Here is a 16,318-nt window from a genome sequence, read left to right on the forward strand (position 1 = left end):
GGGAGCCTGCCCAAAGGTCCTTATGGGCCCCCAACTAAGAGATGCCTACAGTAAACACCTTCCAGCTAGGTGCACCAGGCACCTCCTTCAGTGCCCCAACCCCCTACTCCAGGTCACATCCCTCTCCAGGCACCCAACCCCTCTGCACCACTGCCCTAGTAACAATCCCCCCCTGCATCCAAACTCCCTCCCTGCCCCTCCTCCTGTACCCCTGCCTCAGGTCAGAATCCCCTCCTAGACTTCACACGGCTGACATTAATATTGTAGAAAAGTGAAGCCCCAACGACTTAGAAATTCTTGGAGTGGCTCCCCCATTGAAGATTATTGCCCAGCCCTGTTAGAGGGAGAGAGTGCATCAAGGAAAACTTGATCATTTCTGTATATTTATTTACCTGGCAATCAAGCCCTTGTGGATGGATTTGTCACCTTATGGTGTTGACATATGGTACTAAGGTTTACCCTTCAAAGAACACCAGCAAAATGATAACACCAAAGCTGAAAATATGCTACACTCTTAATGCAAATGTTTAACTAAAAAAAATCCAATATTTTAGAAAACATTAATTTTATGGAAAGTCTCATTTCATACAGAAAGGTGAAGTTTGATGACAGACATTCTGTTTCCTGAGGAAAGAAGTTCATTTATTACAGTAGATTTTCTTTTGTCAAGCAAGTGCATGTCCACCACCTAGCACTTATGGGAAGAGGCTATCCTGGATGCTGAACTGACTTATTACAGAAAGGAGTAGATGGGCTGCAGTTAAACACTTTGAGACTTACTAAATTTATAAGTGCACTCGACAGACTGACTAGATTTATCCAGGAGCACTCTCCCACTAGCTTCATGCTTTTTAATAAACCCTAGAGACTAAGAATGTCATTGTGTAGACGACTATATGATTAACCAATAAGCCTAGGCTTCTTGGTTAATCTTGTTGACTACACACATTTCCCCCCTCTCCTTGCTGTATCAGAGGTAGCAAAGGGGGAGGGGTGCTGGTGCCCATGAGGAGCTGGCTTAAAATCCAGCTCCCCAGGAGTACCGGGTTTGCCTCCCTCCTTCCAACCAGTGCTACTGCCTCTGATAGAGAGGCAGCAGCGCGGAGGATGAGGGGGGCAGGTGGGAGCCAATATGTTCAGGGAGCCAGCTTTCAAGATAGCTACCTGTGCTTGCTGGCTCTGTGGACCCGCCTGCCCCCTATCAGAGGCAGCAGCATGGGAGGGGAGAGGAGGGGAGGCTCTTGTGAAGCAGTTCTGTCTGCAACAGGCCTTAGCTTTCCATGGAGAGCTCAGCATCCTATGGAGCAACCTCTGTCCGCAGCAAACATAGACCTGCTGTGGACAGAGGCTGCTGCATTGTGGCTCCCCATGGGACAGCCAATGTCCATGGAAAGCTCTGACCCTCCCACAGACAGGGGCTGCTACCCCATCCCCGTTCTGCTGCTTCTACATCAGAGACTGTAGCATGGGGCAGCCGGTCTGCGCAGGGAGCTGCTTTTTTAAACTGGCTCCCCTCACAGACCGGCATCTGCCTGCCACCCTGCGCTGCAGCCTCTGATAGAGAGGCAGAAGTGTGGGATGGCAGGGAGCTCCCCGGGAGTTGGGCTGGGCGTGCACTGGCTGCTGGCCCTGCCTCTGGGGACTATAGAATAGTAACACAACTTGCTAAGTTTTCGGTTACTTGGCTGTTCAATTACACTATATCTAACATCCCTGCTAGAAACAATAACAAAATCTCATATACGTTATTTGGACAGATAAAGCAAAAGCATATTATTAATTGCCAACAAGTGGATAAAGAAACATTTATTGCCAATACACCAAATTTAAAAGTCAGTAAAAACATAAGCCCATTATGGGAGGTACAAATTACTTATAGAATCATAGAATAGTAGGACTGGAAGGAACCTCGAGAGGTCATCGAATCCAGCCCCCCGCCCTCATGGGCAGGACCAAATACTGTCTAGACCATCCCTGATAGACATTTATCTAACCTGCCCTTAAATATCTCCAGAGATGGGGATTCCACAACCTCCCTGGGCAATTTATTCCAGTGTTTGACCACCCTGACAGGTAGGAACTTTTTCCTAATGTCCGACCTAAACCTCCGTTGCTGCAGTTTAAGCCCATTGCTGCTTGTTCTATCCTCAGAAGCCAAGATTAACACTGAGGACTAGTCCCGCCCATCTCTGGAGGGCTCCTCCAGGCCCTGGCTGGTCAGTCTTGTGTTCATGGAGAGGGATCAGATGGGCCTTTGGTACCCAGGTAACCCAGTCCCTGTCCAGCATTAGACAGTGAGCACTGAGGTTTGGGCTTTGGTCCATGGAGACTCAGGGCGCAATACACCATTCAAAACCCTGTTAACCTTTTATTAACGACAAGCAGCAAGTTAGCGTAAGGACTGGGGACTCTGAACTTTTTACAGATTGCCTCAGAGGGGGAGCTGTGTTATAACTCTCTTTAATTGAATTCTTCAATCCCTTCTGAGGATTGCCAGATGAAACTACTCATTTCCATATTTAGAACCCTGAGTGACATTTACCGTATGGGCTGCCTATCTGGACAGGCTATTATTCACTGCTGTGGTGCACAGCATTCTCTTTCTTGTCTGCCATCATTTCAGGGACAATGGCACTTTGAGTGACACCCACAGAAATAAACTTGTTTTGCGTGGTAATGGATCCCAATTTTCCCTAAGCTCTGATGTCTCTTATATGAAGATTTGCCCATGGCAAAATTTGTGCTGTGTGCCATTGTTTAGGTAGGATTGTGATCATGGATATCCAGTATGTTAGGTGGGGTGGGGTATTGCCTTCGCAAGCCCACACTGCCCCCAGAGTGCCTGCTATAGGCATTCTGAGGACAGAGTGTTGCTGTCCCCACTGCCTGCCCTCCCGGTACTCTGGGGTTCTTAGGACTTACTGGGTTAGATAAAAAGGGGGTTTCTGTTGTTGTTGTTGTTGTCTAAGTTGGAGAAAAATATTTAGCCAAATAGTTCTTTCCTCCTTTTATCCTGAAATTCCATGACCGTGAAATTCCATGACCTCTAACAGAAGTGGGCTGTGCCCACGGAAGCCTATGATACCATCTACATGTTTTGGTAGTCTATAAAGTGCTACCAGACCACTTGTTTTTTTTCTGTAACAGTCTAACTCGGCTACCCCCTGAAGCTCCAAAGGATTTGTGAACTGTCCCATGCTGAGTGAGTTGACCTTCCTCAGAACAGGAGAATGATGATGCCAGTATATACGGAATAATTTTGCTGCCATACGATCTGCCAGTAAATAAGAAGACACTCTGGATTACCTTGAGGAGTGGTTCTTTAATATAAGAAGTGTCTTAAATTTTGGACTGTTTCAGATATTTTGAAATAGAGGGTCCTCAAAAGGTCAGATTGAATACTTTTCGTATTCCTCAAAACAGTGTCTTGATAGCAATGACAGCTTCATTGAATAATGTAGAGGCATTGCAAAGCACTTTCAGAAATGCAATCATATAAAAATGCTATCTATTGTACAGCTGAAGTTGCAAAAAATAACATTATCAGAGACTGGGTGGAAGGTAAGCACCAGGCTGAAGAGGTATATTGGCCTAAAACAAGCTCCCTTTAAAGCTAACAGTCAGGATTCCTTTGGAAGTCTCTTGATTGAGGATGATGAACTGTGAGAGTATTAAAAAGCAGTATTCATAAGCACAGTCCGCCAAATCTGAAGTCTTCTGCTCCAAATCAAAGAAAAAGGGCCTCTGTTTGTTCCTAGACATACACCTTGAATTTTAATCGGTGCAAATTACATGGCAGTGTAGTTTAGGCACTGGAGAGTGCAAGTTTCATCCTTTAAAACAGGGGTGGAGAACTTTTTTTTGGGTTGGGGGTGCTGCTGATCTCCAGAAAAATCAGTCAGGGGCCACACACAAGTGAAAAGAAAAAAAAAACCTCACTGATGTGGCCCCTGACTGAAAAGCAGAAGAAAAACACACACTTCATTCAATCTGTTCTCTATTCATTTCGGTTGGTAGCTGCATCCTCCCACACTGTATGTTTTGGCACTAAACCCCTCAGTTTTGGTCCACTCCTGAGCCTTGGAGGGCCTGGGTTAGTAGATTTTGTGGCCAACATAGACTCCAGGGTGGGGCCAAAAATGAGGGGTTCAGTGTGTGGGAGGGGACTGTCAGAAGTGGGCTTGGGGTGTGAGGTCTGGGTACTAGAGAGGGTGTAAGAGTGGGCTGGGGGGAAGTAGGGTGCAGGTGTGGGGATTGGAAGAGAGGTCGGGTGCTGGAGTTGGCTGCAGCTAGAGAGGGTGGGTGATTGGGGGGGGGGAAGGTGCTTACCTGTGTAGCTCCCTGTGGGCATACATGGCACTCTGTGCCCTGCCATTCCCAGGCTCTTACTAACTGCAATTACTGTCAATCAGAGTAGCAGGGGAAAGCCTCCAAGCGAACACTTCCCTGCACTGCCATTTCCCCAGCCAGGGAGGAAGGGGAGCGGCAGCATGTGGAGCCACTTCCCCTGCAAGGCAGAGCCTGTGGGCCATATTTGGGCCTGGCTTGCCTGAATTTGGCCTGTGGGGTTGGAGCACCAGTGCCCCAATTCTGGGTTGTGGGGAGAGCCCCAAGCTTTGCTGGTTGGATGGTGCCCTTGGAAGGTAGGTTCCCCATCCCAGCTTTAAAATAGAGCAATCCATTTCCCCAGTTTGCTATTTCAAGCCTGATAGTATGCTCTTTGCAGGATGAGATACAAAAGGTAACATATTACAGTAAAACTCCAGTTGTCCGGCATCCAGTGGTCCGGCACTCCTGCTAGTCCGGCACCACCTGGAACCCGGAAGTGCTCCAGGCAGCCAGACAATTGGAGCTGCTCTGCCCTGGGCTTCCCCGAGTCAGCCGCTGGTCAGTTTCAGCGCCTCTCGGCTCTGCGTGACCAACCTGGCAGCCCTCCAGCTGCTCTGCCCCAGGCGTCCCCAAGTCAGCTGCTGCTGAAACTGACCAGCAGCTGACTCAGGGAAGCCCTGAGCAGAGCTTCCCGGAGTCAGCCGCTGGTCAGTTTCAGCAGCGGCTGACTTGGGGATGCCTGGGGCAGAGCTGCTGGGGTGCTGCCGGGTTGGTCCCGCAGTGCCGCCCCTCCATTCCCTTCCCCCCCACCCCAGACCCCTCATAGCCCCCCCTTCCAGTAGTCCGGCATATTTGATAATCCAGCACCCCCTGGGTCCTAAAGGTGCCGGATTATCGGAAATTTACTGTACTTGATTTGTGGAGTTTGCAGTCTAAATAAATGAGCAAGACACAATGCAATGTGAGACCCCCACAGGGAAGTTTTCTTATATTATTTTAAATGGCTTAGAATGGTGGATTTTGAGAGAGAACATGAAGAGATGAGATAAATCACTAGGAAAGACAGAAATTGTTCAGAAAAGTACTGAAAATCCCTTCTAATCAATACTGTCACATGAAATATTGTTTGCAGATTTGTGCTACTTCCAATTAGAGATAAATGTTGCCATGCATTTTATTTTCTGTAGTTTCTGTTGGACTTGGAACATTGGCAAGTGTCCCAGCCTATACCAGTTAAATTTATAACATGCCACAGTCTCAGAACTCTGGTACAAACCATGTAATTAAAAAAACAAATTATTTACAGCTCAGATGTGGTATTTTCCCATCAACTTTTCATAGAGTCATGCAACTGCAGCCAGTTCACTCACCTATTTCACCTATCACAGCACTTTCAATCAGACCTGTTCACGCCTAAAGTGTTTTGCCAACTTTTTGGCACACAGAAGACAAATTAATGCTTTGAATTGCAACATGTTTCTCTAGAAAAACTCATGACAGATAGGATTGTCTCTGCTTAAATATTCAATAGTTGGAAGGAAAATAGTAGCACTTCTAAGTATGATTAAAACCTTTAGTACTTATTGGTTGAATACCTGGTTTTTAAAATAACACATGTGTTTGGTTATATTAAGTATTGAAGGATTCTTTTGACTGTAAAACAGTATTTCCTACAAAAGTTAAATATATTTGCGTAGAACTTGTGTTAACCTTTGCATGGTAGCTTGTGAGCCATATATTGTGCTGTCCACAGATATCTGTTGGATTTTAAAAAAGAGAGAAGAGTGAGTGAGCTTGGGTAAATAATTTTGGCCTACTGAAATATTAGAGAGGAAATCCAAACGCTGAACTAGGAGACACTTTTTCTACCCAATTAAAATAATGTCACAAAATAGCATTGCTAACATGCTGTCTTCCAAAATGTTATCAATTCTTTGTTTTATGTATGAGAGCCCAAATGCTATCCATGGAAGTGGGAGAATTTTCAGGGATAGTCATTTATTGAGTCTGTCTGACCGCTGCTTATGTTTTTCCCTACATAAATCAGTTAATCTGTTCTCTATTCATTTCGGTTGGTAGCTGCATCCTGTCACACTGTATGTTTTGGCATTTCAATCTTGGACTGTATTAAGCAGTTCCAAAACAAATATATTATAAAAGTAAATGTGCATATACTTAACCTTCTCAGTTCAACTCCTCCTTTCTTCTCCATCCCCATCAGTACTAGTCTCTGCCATAACTCATAATAAGGAGAGAGCAAAGTTCCTAATTTCCTTTCATTCTTCCTATAATAGGAACACCTCCCTGAAATCATATATAGAGAAAGAACCCACTCTAGTCAACATGGCTCCAGGCCTGCATGCCTGCCATAGAGTCCCATTAAATTCAGTGATACTGAGGAAATGTCTGTTTGCATGGGGATTTGTTTGTGGGATTAGAGTTGCAACTATAACTTCAGCTTTGAAAATTGTTTTGGCCTAAAAATAGCTAGCCTCACTCATAGGATCTTGAAATGTGAGTAGTCCTGTGTTAATACATCCTAGAATCATGTTTGCTTTTTTTGCAACAGTATCACACTGTTGATTCAAGTTTAACTTGTGGTCCACTATGACCCCTAATCCTTTTCAGCAGTACTCCTTCCTAGACAGTCACTTTCCTCAAAAGCTTATGATTTAATATATTTGTTAGGATGGGAGCTACTGTTCTGTATTTTCTAGACTCAGTACCCCAAATTTTACCTCACTTAAAAATTACTTACGAAATCAGACCTATAAATGCAGAAGTGTCACAGCACACTCTTACAGGAAAAATTGCCTACTTTTGCAGGTTTACCATATAATTATAAAACCTATTGGGATATAACCAGTGTATTTACATTTCAATGTATAGCATATAGAGCAGTATAAACAAGTAATTGTATGAAATTTTAATTTTTTACTGTCTTGGCTAGTGCTTGGTATGTAGCCTTTGTAAAACTAGGTAGGTATCTAGATGAGTCGATGTATCCCCTGGAAGACATCTGCGTATCCCAAGGGCAATGTGGTATAGAAGTATAGATGATTTGGGGAAGCTTGTGGTTGACCCTGCTCTGAGATGACATCTTTGTTTGGAATCCGTCTAATTACAGTTACCTAATTAATTATAATTAGGTAATAAAGATTACTCACCTTCTTAATGCAAAGAACTAGATAATTGCCAGGTTTTTTTAAAAAAAGATCTGGTAGCTAAGGTTCAGTATTTCAGTTGAAACATGTAGCGATCTAGTGGGCTAGCCTAGAAATATGGAACTAAACAGTTTAAGTCCTAGTCTTAGGTCTGACACTCAGTTGAAGCATTTTTAGCCACTTCTGGTGCCTCTTCACTTTGTGCTTGTTTGTATACATTTCTGCTAAAATATTTAGAAAAAGAAAGCAACCCTCCATTCCCCAAAAAGCAAATGCTGAGGAGTTTCTAAAACCAGCTCCCTCAATTTTGGAAACCAGGTGTGGGTTTTGCTTTATGTTCTGAGGTTACCAGGGGAAACTTTTCTTTATGAGTCAGGGTATATGTTGTTGTGTTGTGATGGAATATGCATTATTTTATACTTAGTATTGATAATTTGCTGGTTATGGGGGCAGCTTAAGCTTGGTGTCCTTAGTGAGTAATTTCCTTGCTTGGAAGAGAGGATTTTATTTTTTTGTTTTGTAAATGATACCATAGGTGATACGCTTATTAGTCAGCAGCATTAAAGTGTTTGTAAATTCAGTTTTCCTTTCCAAAAACTTTTCTCTTTTTAGATCACGTAATAAAACTGAATTTCAACAAATATGATTGTGAAATTAGTCTGGCAGGACTGCCACCTTAAACTGCTGCCTCTATCAGGGAGCAGGGATGCAGGTAACCACGTAACTGAGAATTTTAGTGGTTTCACTTTTACCCAATTACCCGCTTCTTAACATCCTTAGTTCAGTCCCAGCTGAGAGTGGCCCATAGGAACTAGGGATATAATTGTGTATCCAGTTAAACAATTAATTGATTTGTTTGTGTCCCCTATTAGTATCAAAACTTTTGTCAATCAGGTGTTTGGGGGGAGGGGAGGAATGCTGATCAATGTAAGTTGCACTGACAAGAGCCAGTGTGAACAGTGCTGTGTCAGCAGGAGAGTGTCTCCTACTCCTTATTGGGATGGGCACAGAGCAGTTGCACAGACTTAACAGTGGTGTGGCTGCAATAGTACAGCTGTGCTGTTGTGAAGGCCATAGCGTAGGCATAGGTCTTGTCTACTCTGCCACTTTCCTGCCCTGTAACTTTCTTGCGCAGGGTGTGGGGAACAAATTGCAGTTCTGTAATCTCCAGTGTAATCAGGCTCCCAGTGCTGTTGTTTACTCCCCTTATCGAGGTAGCTAGAGCTCTCTCCCAGTGCTAGCGTCATAAGTTTAGACAAAACCTTAGCCTTACTTTTCTGCTTTCAATTGGCAAATAACAAATATTAGTTTAAGTGGACTCTTGAAACTCTCTTCCTAAATCCGCTAAATTGAATGCTGAAAGCAGCTCAGGTCAGCGCTGGTACTCCTCGTAGTCATGATGAGTAAGAGATGCTGACGGGAGTGTTTGTTCCAGTTAGCCCCTCTCTTTCTGTGAAGACGGCGCCAAGCTCAACATAAGAGGTAAGCCGACTCTGGCTACTTATTTTAAGTAGCTGGAGTTGCATACCATAACCTGGTCCAGATCTAGTGTAGACTCGGTCTCAGAATTCTTGGGTTGCTTCTTTTGGGTATAGGGAAGCAGAATAGAGGTGGGTGGTCTGCAACAAATAGACTGTTTTAGGTCTCTCTTTAAGTCTTGTTTAGGTGTGTGCTTCTGTATTCTATAATATTTGTCTTCCTGCTAAGGCTTGATTTAAAAATAAATATTTGTAACTGTATATAATCTTTATTTTCAAAAATAAGATTACATTTAAATAAATGTTTAAAATTTTAAAATATCTGCCAGGTCTTATTGTACTATGTAGAAAAATCTAATGAATTGCCAAAAAATACAGCATCTCTGTAAAGTGAAAATTTAACTTTTTGCTATTATTAGAAGCATCCTTGTGCAATGTTAGTGATGCTCAAGTGACCTTCTACTGACCAAAACAAGGAAACAAAAACAGAATTGACTGTCCTATTTTTTGAAGTCTGATTTTTTTGTTTTGTTTTGTTTTGGCCTCATTCTCTATTCTTTAACCACTTCCTCAGGAAATAGTACCTCTGTTTATTGTGAGGTCTACCTAGTTACAGTCTAGGTTTTTTTTTTCTACCTGAATGTCTGCTCATGCAGTATCTATTTAAAGAATCAGACAGATAATGGACATTGCTGCATCTTTCCATTACCATGTTTTTTCAGTTGCTTAAATAATTTTCAAAGTATCAGTGGGGCAGTTAGCTCCGTTGAGTGCAACTTAGGAAGTGAATTGTAAACAGCAGAAATTATTCGATTTGCTCTTTGAGGAGAATGCTTCAATGCTGGCATGTTCCTAGCAGTTAATTACCTTATCTTAAAGTAATGAGTGTTTATTTCCTATCCTGTTATTTTTAATTCTTTTTAGCAGTTGTTGAGTAATTCTGTGCTCAGTTTGTTTCCAAAATCAATTACCTTAGGCCAACCAGGAAAGTTCTTGCATTAGACCAACCATTGCTTTTACTTACAATGATAAGAAGCAAATAGGAGGATATACTGCAAATGTACTGCTGTGAATTAGTGTTTGTGTAAATATTCTACTTGCATAGTGAGAGCAGGAAAACAAAATGTGATTCCAGCTTGTTTTTGACTTTATCATTGCTTTGCTTTATTTTTGATGCTTAAGAAAGATGGCAGAAGAAAGGAGACTGAGGTTTTCACTTGTTTATGGTGATGGCGGGAGATTCACTGTAATTCTGAAAACCCCATTTGCAATCTGTGATTTTTAGTGAGGTCTCCCAGTCAAAGACTTGATAGAAACAATAGTTCATTCTTGTTTATAAAAGTGCAGGAGGGACTGGCAGGTATTGGTTCTGGGAGCAAATTTGGGGGCAGTGGGCTCGAGGTTGGGCAGACTTCCTCCCGTTGATGTCATAGTCCCATTTCTGTAGCCTTTTTTTTTTCTTTCTTTGTCTTTTTCTCTTCAGCATTTGAGGAAGTGAGTTATAGGACACACAAGTTTATGTTCTAATTCTCTAATAAATTTGTTAGTCTTTAAGTGCCACTGGACTCCTTGTGTTTTTTTCCCCTCCCAAGGCTTGCCCATCTCTTGCTTGCACCTCGACACTTTGCTCCAATCTGGGGCCTCGTCCTGCACCCAAACTCCCTTTTAGAGCCTGCAACCCTCACCTGCTCCAGCACCCCATCCCTCTGTTGCAGCCAGATGAAAGTAAGTGAGGGTGGGGGGAGAGCGAGTGAAGGAGGGGGAGTGGAGTAGGCAAGACTTTGGGGAAAGCGTGGGGTCTCAGGGAAGGAATGGGGTAGATCCTGGATTGCCCTTAAATTAAGAAAGTGATCTTAACCATAAAAAAGGTTGGTGATCACTGTTTTAAATAGTATCTGTGATGGACAATCTAGACTAGTGAGTGGGCAGCACGAGTTGAACTCTCCTCCCATAACCAAGATGACAAGTCGCAGAGGGGGGAGATGTTTTTCTGTATCTGCAAAAACAGCGAGGAATCCTGTGGCACCTTAGAGACCAACAGATTTATTCGGGCATCAGCTTTCATGGGTGAAGAAGTAGATTTTACCCATGTGAGTTTATGCCCTAATAAATCTGTTGGCTTCTAAGCTGCCACAGGACTCCTTGTTGTTATAACCAAGATGGTCTCCAGGGATGGGGTAGTTTTGTGGGGTATGCCAATTGAACCATAGCAGTGCTTTGATTGGATGCAGAGGGAGCACATGATTCTCACAGTCAGTATTTTGTGCAGTCAGCAGGCACTTCACGTCACGTGCCCTTGCTTTATGTGCATATCACTTTAGTAATACTGGTAGGAAAAAACCTTCATGACAGAAACTAGCGAAGTCTGGCAACTCTGTGCATTGCAGAATGTCTCTTGGGCCATACATAGAACCCCAATGGAAGGCATGCAGGCTGCCGGTTGCCCACTGCTGTCTTACTAGTTCGTTGGTTGTCCGGAGTGTCTTACAGAAACAACAGGTAGACGAGACTCGAATTTCTGATACAAGTAATAATCAGAGGAATTAAAAAAGAAAACACCAAACATCTTCTGGCTTTCTTGATGTATAAGAAATAGTCTCCCACTGGGGCTCTTGTACATTTCGAAGGAGGAATGGGGGAACTCCGCGTGCAGCCCGAGGCCAGCGGGAAGTCCCACTGACTCCGGGCTGCACACTGCGTGTCAGCTTTGAAATGTACAAGAGTTCCCAGAGGGGCTCTTGTGCATTTCAAAGCAGCAGCACAGCATGGAGCCTGGGGTCGGGGGGGACTCAGAGTCCTTCGCTGACCTCAGGCTCCATGCTGCGCTGCCGATTTGACATGCCACGTTGAGCTGAGGATTCACCAGTTGACTGTGGATTCCGTGCAGCATTTCCCCAGAACCTAGGGTCAGCTGATCCTGGGTTCTGTGGAAATGCAGCACTGATCACCACCTCAGCTGTGCAACACTGTTTCTTTCAAAGGCTGAGGCAGAGGCAGAATTTCAAAGGGGCAGCGCCGCACTGCTGACCCCAGGCTCAGTTGCCTCTATCTGAAAGAGGGGGGAGGGTATTGACTAGTTAGCTGACTATCCGATAAGCATTTGCTTATGTCGACTAGTCCTTAACATCCCTAATCTACATAGTGTTTTTAACTCAAATATTGTGATATCAAGCTATTAAGAACATAAGAACGACTATAATGGGTCAAACCAACAGTTCATCTAGGTCAGTATCCTGACTGCCAACAGTGGCCAATACCAGATGCCTCCATAGGGAGGGAACACAACAGGTAATCCTTACATAATCCCTCTCCTGTCCCCCATTTCCAGACAAACAGGCAAGGGGCATTATTCCTACCCATCCTGGCTAATAGCCATTGATGGGTTAAAGTCCTAGTCTTCACAACATCCTCTGGCAAGGAGTTCCACAGATTGACTGTGTGCTGAGTGAAGAAACCTTCCTTTTGTTTTGCATGAGACCAAGAAAATAACATTTACCCCTACATTTTTAAAGCAGATCCTAATGTTGGACGGGGTCTTGGGGTGTCTGGGGGGCAGACCAGAGCTTCTGGCTCAGTTGGACAGGAAGGTGGTGGGCTCAATTGTATGATCAGCACATCAGTTTATAGTCTCAAGGGGATCTCTGTGACCTAACCCATCACATCTTACAAGATCTTTAAGTGCTCATACAAGAAAGAACATGAGGGTGAAGTGGGAAGGGACCCTTGGTGAGCATGCGCCCATGAGCCTGTGTAGAACAGAATGACTAAGATTTTATAAGAGTTACTTCATTAGCGATGGGGCACAGAAACTGGAAGTATCCTAGACAATTTAAATCCTATTTCTGAATGTTCTTAACTACACAAGATTTCAGCGTGAAATTCACTGTAATATGTCTGTACCTATGGTGTTAAACTGTTTGCTTCCTGAGAGAGGGTCCATTGCTTCTTTTTTTGTTTGCAAAGTCCTGTGATTGTTTTGGGTGCTATATAAATAATTAACTAGTATTCAGGTTTCATTTGTGATTAGGCTGTAGAAGACAACGTTTTCTCTCCCTGTTACGCAATTGAATGTATAGTTTCAACACTTCCAAGTAAGCTCATGCTGATGTACAGTGACAAATTACTCACTATTTGAGACCGCATTGTGGCAGCACAGATTTATTTTCTCATCTTTGAAGCATTAACATCTTTCTCAAACACTTAAGGACATTCTAAAAATACAGCAAACAGTGCAGTTGGCAACTGCTGTAGTGGGCATTTTAGCTTAAGCCTGCTGAACTGCTAATGTCTAATAAAATGACAGAGGTGGGTTAATTTCGTTTTTTTGCTCAATTAAAGTGTGTCAAGCTGTTTGTAGGGCATAACTTCTAGATGTATTTTTGCACGATACTTTTATTTCCTATATTTTTAAAGTAGCATTCAAAAAAGCTCTTAAAACCCAGTGGTAACGGTGACTCACTTAAGCAGAAAAAGGCATAAGAAAATAGCCAAAATAATGTTGTTTCTCGTCTCCTCCTTCTCCCCTTCTTTTGATTTATATGGTACTTCATGTGGTTTAGGAATCCCAATGAGTCAAGTTGACTTTGACATCCAGCTAGATCTGTAACTCATTGCTTTGGAAGTTGGATGATAACCTGAAAACCCTGATAGCTGCTGGAGTTGTCAAGCAGCAGCAAATGTTTTCTTACCCTCAATGCTGTTTTGTCAGCTGCACACAGTAGTCCCCTCTAGTACACTATACTTTTTGCAGGTGGCCACTTAATGAATTTTGCTATGTGATCACGGGCCGGCTCCACCACTTGAAGGGGTGGGACTTAGGCAAGAAGGGGCAGCCTGAGACTAGCTTCTCCCCAGAGGTTTTGAATTAAAAATGCAACAAAGGGCTTGCGGCTCCTGGCCCTGCCACTACTGACGTTGCCTGGAAGCTGTCCAGGGTTGCTGTGGCTATTTAAAAGACTTGCGATTCTGGCTCCTGTCAGCATAGTGCTGCGACTGTGAGCCATTTAAATAGGATCTTGCTTCTTGAGCCACTGCCTGGAAATAAAAGATATAAATAGGAAGTGGCCAGATGCAGTCCATGGGCCAGATGAAACTTAGGTGGGCTGCCTCCGTCCCCAGGGCCTCATCTTGCCCAGCCCTGATTTACATGGACTGACGAGGGATTTGTCATGAGCCTGTGCTTTTATAAGGACTCTGTCTTTCTCTTCATGAAATTTCTCTCATCTATCACCATCAAGTCCTAGAGTCATCAGGGCTATGCTACAGTTGAGGGGACTGATCCTTTGATGTGGCCTCCAGCTGAGACACCTCACTCCCCTGGTACTCCATCCTTGGGGGGGGGGGCGGGAGGGAGAGGGGAGGACTGAGATTCAAGGTCTCAGGCCAGGTTAATACTTCTGGGGTTCCAGGGTTAGTGGATTTGTGGGGCCCCCCAGGTTTTGGGATGGGGTCAGAAATGAGGGGTCCAGTGTGTGGGACAGGCATGGGGGTGCAGAATCTGGGTGGTAGTTAGGGTGCAGGAACAAGCTGGGAGTAGGTGTCTGGTCTGGGGGGAAGGCAGGAGCAGGGTGAGGTGAATGTCTGGTCAGTGGGCAGGATGCTGGTGGGTGTCTGGCCAGGGATGAGGGGGCAGCTCACCCCATTTCTCTGGCAGGAGCCTGCCCGGCCATGTGCTCAGTGACTAAGAGACAGAACCGGCCAATAGGATTGTGCTGGGGGCGGGAGCAGCCATGAAGCACTACTCCCCTCCCCTCCCTGCTCACAGTTTGTGGGAAACAAACAGCCCAGCCATGGTTTTTCTGTGCAGCATGCGGGGGCAAGGCAAGTTAGAGGAGTCTGCCTGGGGCTCCCTGCTGCCTCTACAAACCTGATCCGGCCAGTGGAGGATGTTGTGCCCAGGCCTGCTGTAGCGCCAGCACAGGCTGCCTGCTCCGGGGGAGTAAGGGAGTGCTGGGCTCGAGCATCAAAAGAGTTATCTGGCTCCCTAGCGAGCCATATGGGTTGCCTGATTTAGAGCAGGGGAAAGGCTGACTGATATCTTCAGCTCATTTACCCTATTGCCTAAAATCCCTGATCCCTCGTACTGTTCTCATTGTTTTCTTCAGGAGTAGCTAACTTAGAGGGCTGGTGAATATTGCAACTGATTGAGGAGTGCTATAAATGTGTGCTAGGGTTGCCAGATGGTTTAACCAAAAATACTGAACCCCTGGCCCCACCCAAAATAAACCCACCAGAGGAAAAATTCTGTTGAGGGGCAAAAAAAGGGAGGAAACCAAAGTTGTTGAGAAGGAAAAAAAAAAAAAAAAGATCCCGAGAGTTATTAAGCAAATAAATAAATAAATACAACAGCATTAAAACAGCATGGCCCCTTTAAGTGTGTTCAGAGTCAAAATAGGGATAGGGAACGGTTGAGCACTAAGACCCAGGGAAGGCATTGCTTCCCCTTGCTTGAGGTCTTTAGGCTCTTTGCTGGCAGCCATCTTGTTTTCTTGGTTGAGCCAGAAAGCAGCTTCCCTGCGGAACCAGATAAGCAGGGGAGCTAGGGGCTGGGCCCAATTGCTGAGTGTGTCATAGGGTTGCCAGGTGTCCGGTATTTTCTCCTCCTAGCAAGAGAAAAGAAACAAAATACCGGACATTTTAGGTGTCCAGTATTTTCTGAATTTTTTTACCGGACAGGAGGAGGCGAAAATATCAGATTGTCTGGGTCAATACCGGACACCTGACAACCTTAATGTGTGTTTAGTTTATACTGGATGTGGGTGCACTCCTAGTGGCTAGAAGGATATGTCACTCACTAGGATCTATCACAGGTTGTACATCTAAAGATCTTATTTAAGTACAGAGGTACCTTAAGAATTGCAGCTTTTTTAACCAGCACATTGAACTTTCCCTTCCGTGCTCTAGACTGAACTATAAAACAGAGACCTTTCCCATGCCCACCCTTTCAGCACACGACTGAAAGGGTAAAATGTTAGTTAAGACCTGCGGCAGCACTTGCATACAGAATGAGCATTCAAAATGTCATGTGTTATCAAAGTGTAATTTTGTCTACTTATTGCTGATGGAAATGGCAGGCCCTCTTGGAGTAATTCTTCTGAAGTAGTCTCTCTTAAATAGATTTTATTAAATAATGGTAAAGTACATTGACTATATATGTGACTTTTTTCAGTCCTATGAGCTGCAGTGGTAAAAGGCAAAGAAAGGCTTTAAAACATTCACCACTTTTTGGAATTGTAATTTGTGATGTTTTTGTTTTTTAGTTGGAGATCCAATAGTGACCTCATGAAAGCAAAAACGTGATCTTTTGCAATATGAACAGTAGAGAAATGTGCCTGCAATTAAAAATGA

General features: G+C 44.1%; 1 protein-coding gene across 3 annotated transcripts in view; it reads left to right on the top strand.

Annotated features, from left to right (window-relative positions):
- Positions 1–16,318, top strand: part of USP3 (ubiquitin specific peptidase 3) — a 71,917-nt gene that overhangs the window by 2,883 nt on the left and 52,716 nt on the right. The gene's annotated exons all lie outside the window — the stretch shown is intronic.

The sequence above is a fragment of the Pelodiscus sinensis genome, chromosome 14 (genome assembly GCF_052426305.1).
Source record: "Pelodiscus sinensis isolate ZL-2025 chromosome 14, ASM5242630v1, whole genome shotgun sequence".
NCBI classification, from domain to species: Eukaryota; Metazoa; Chordata; order Testudines; family Trionychidae; genus Pelodiscus; species Pelodiscus sinensis.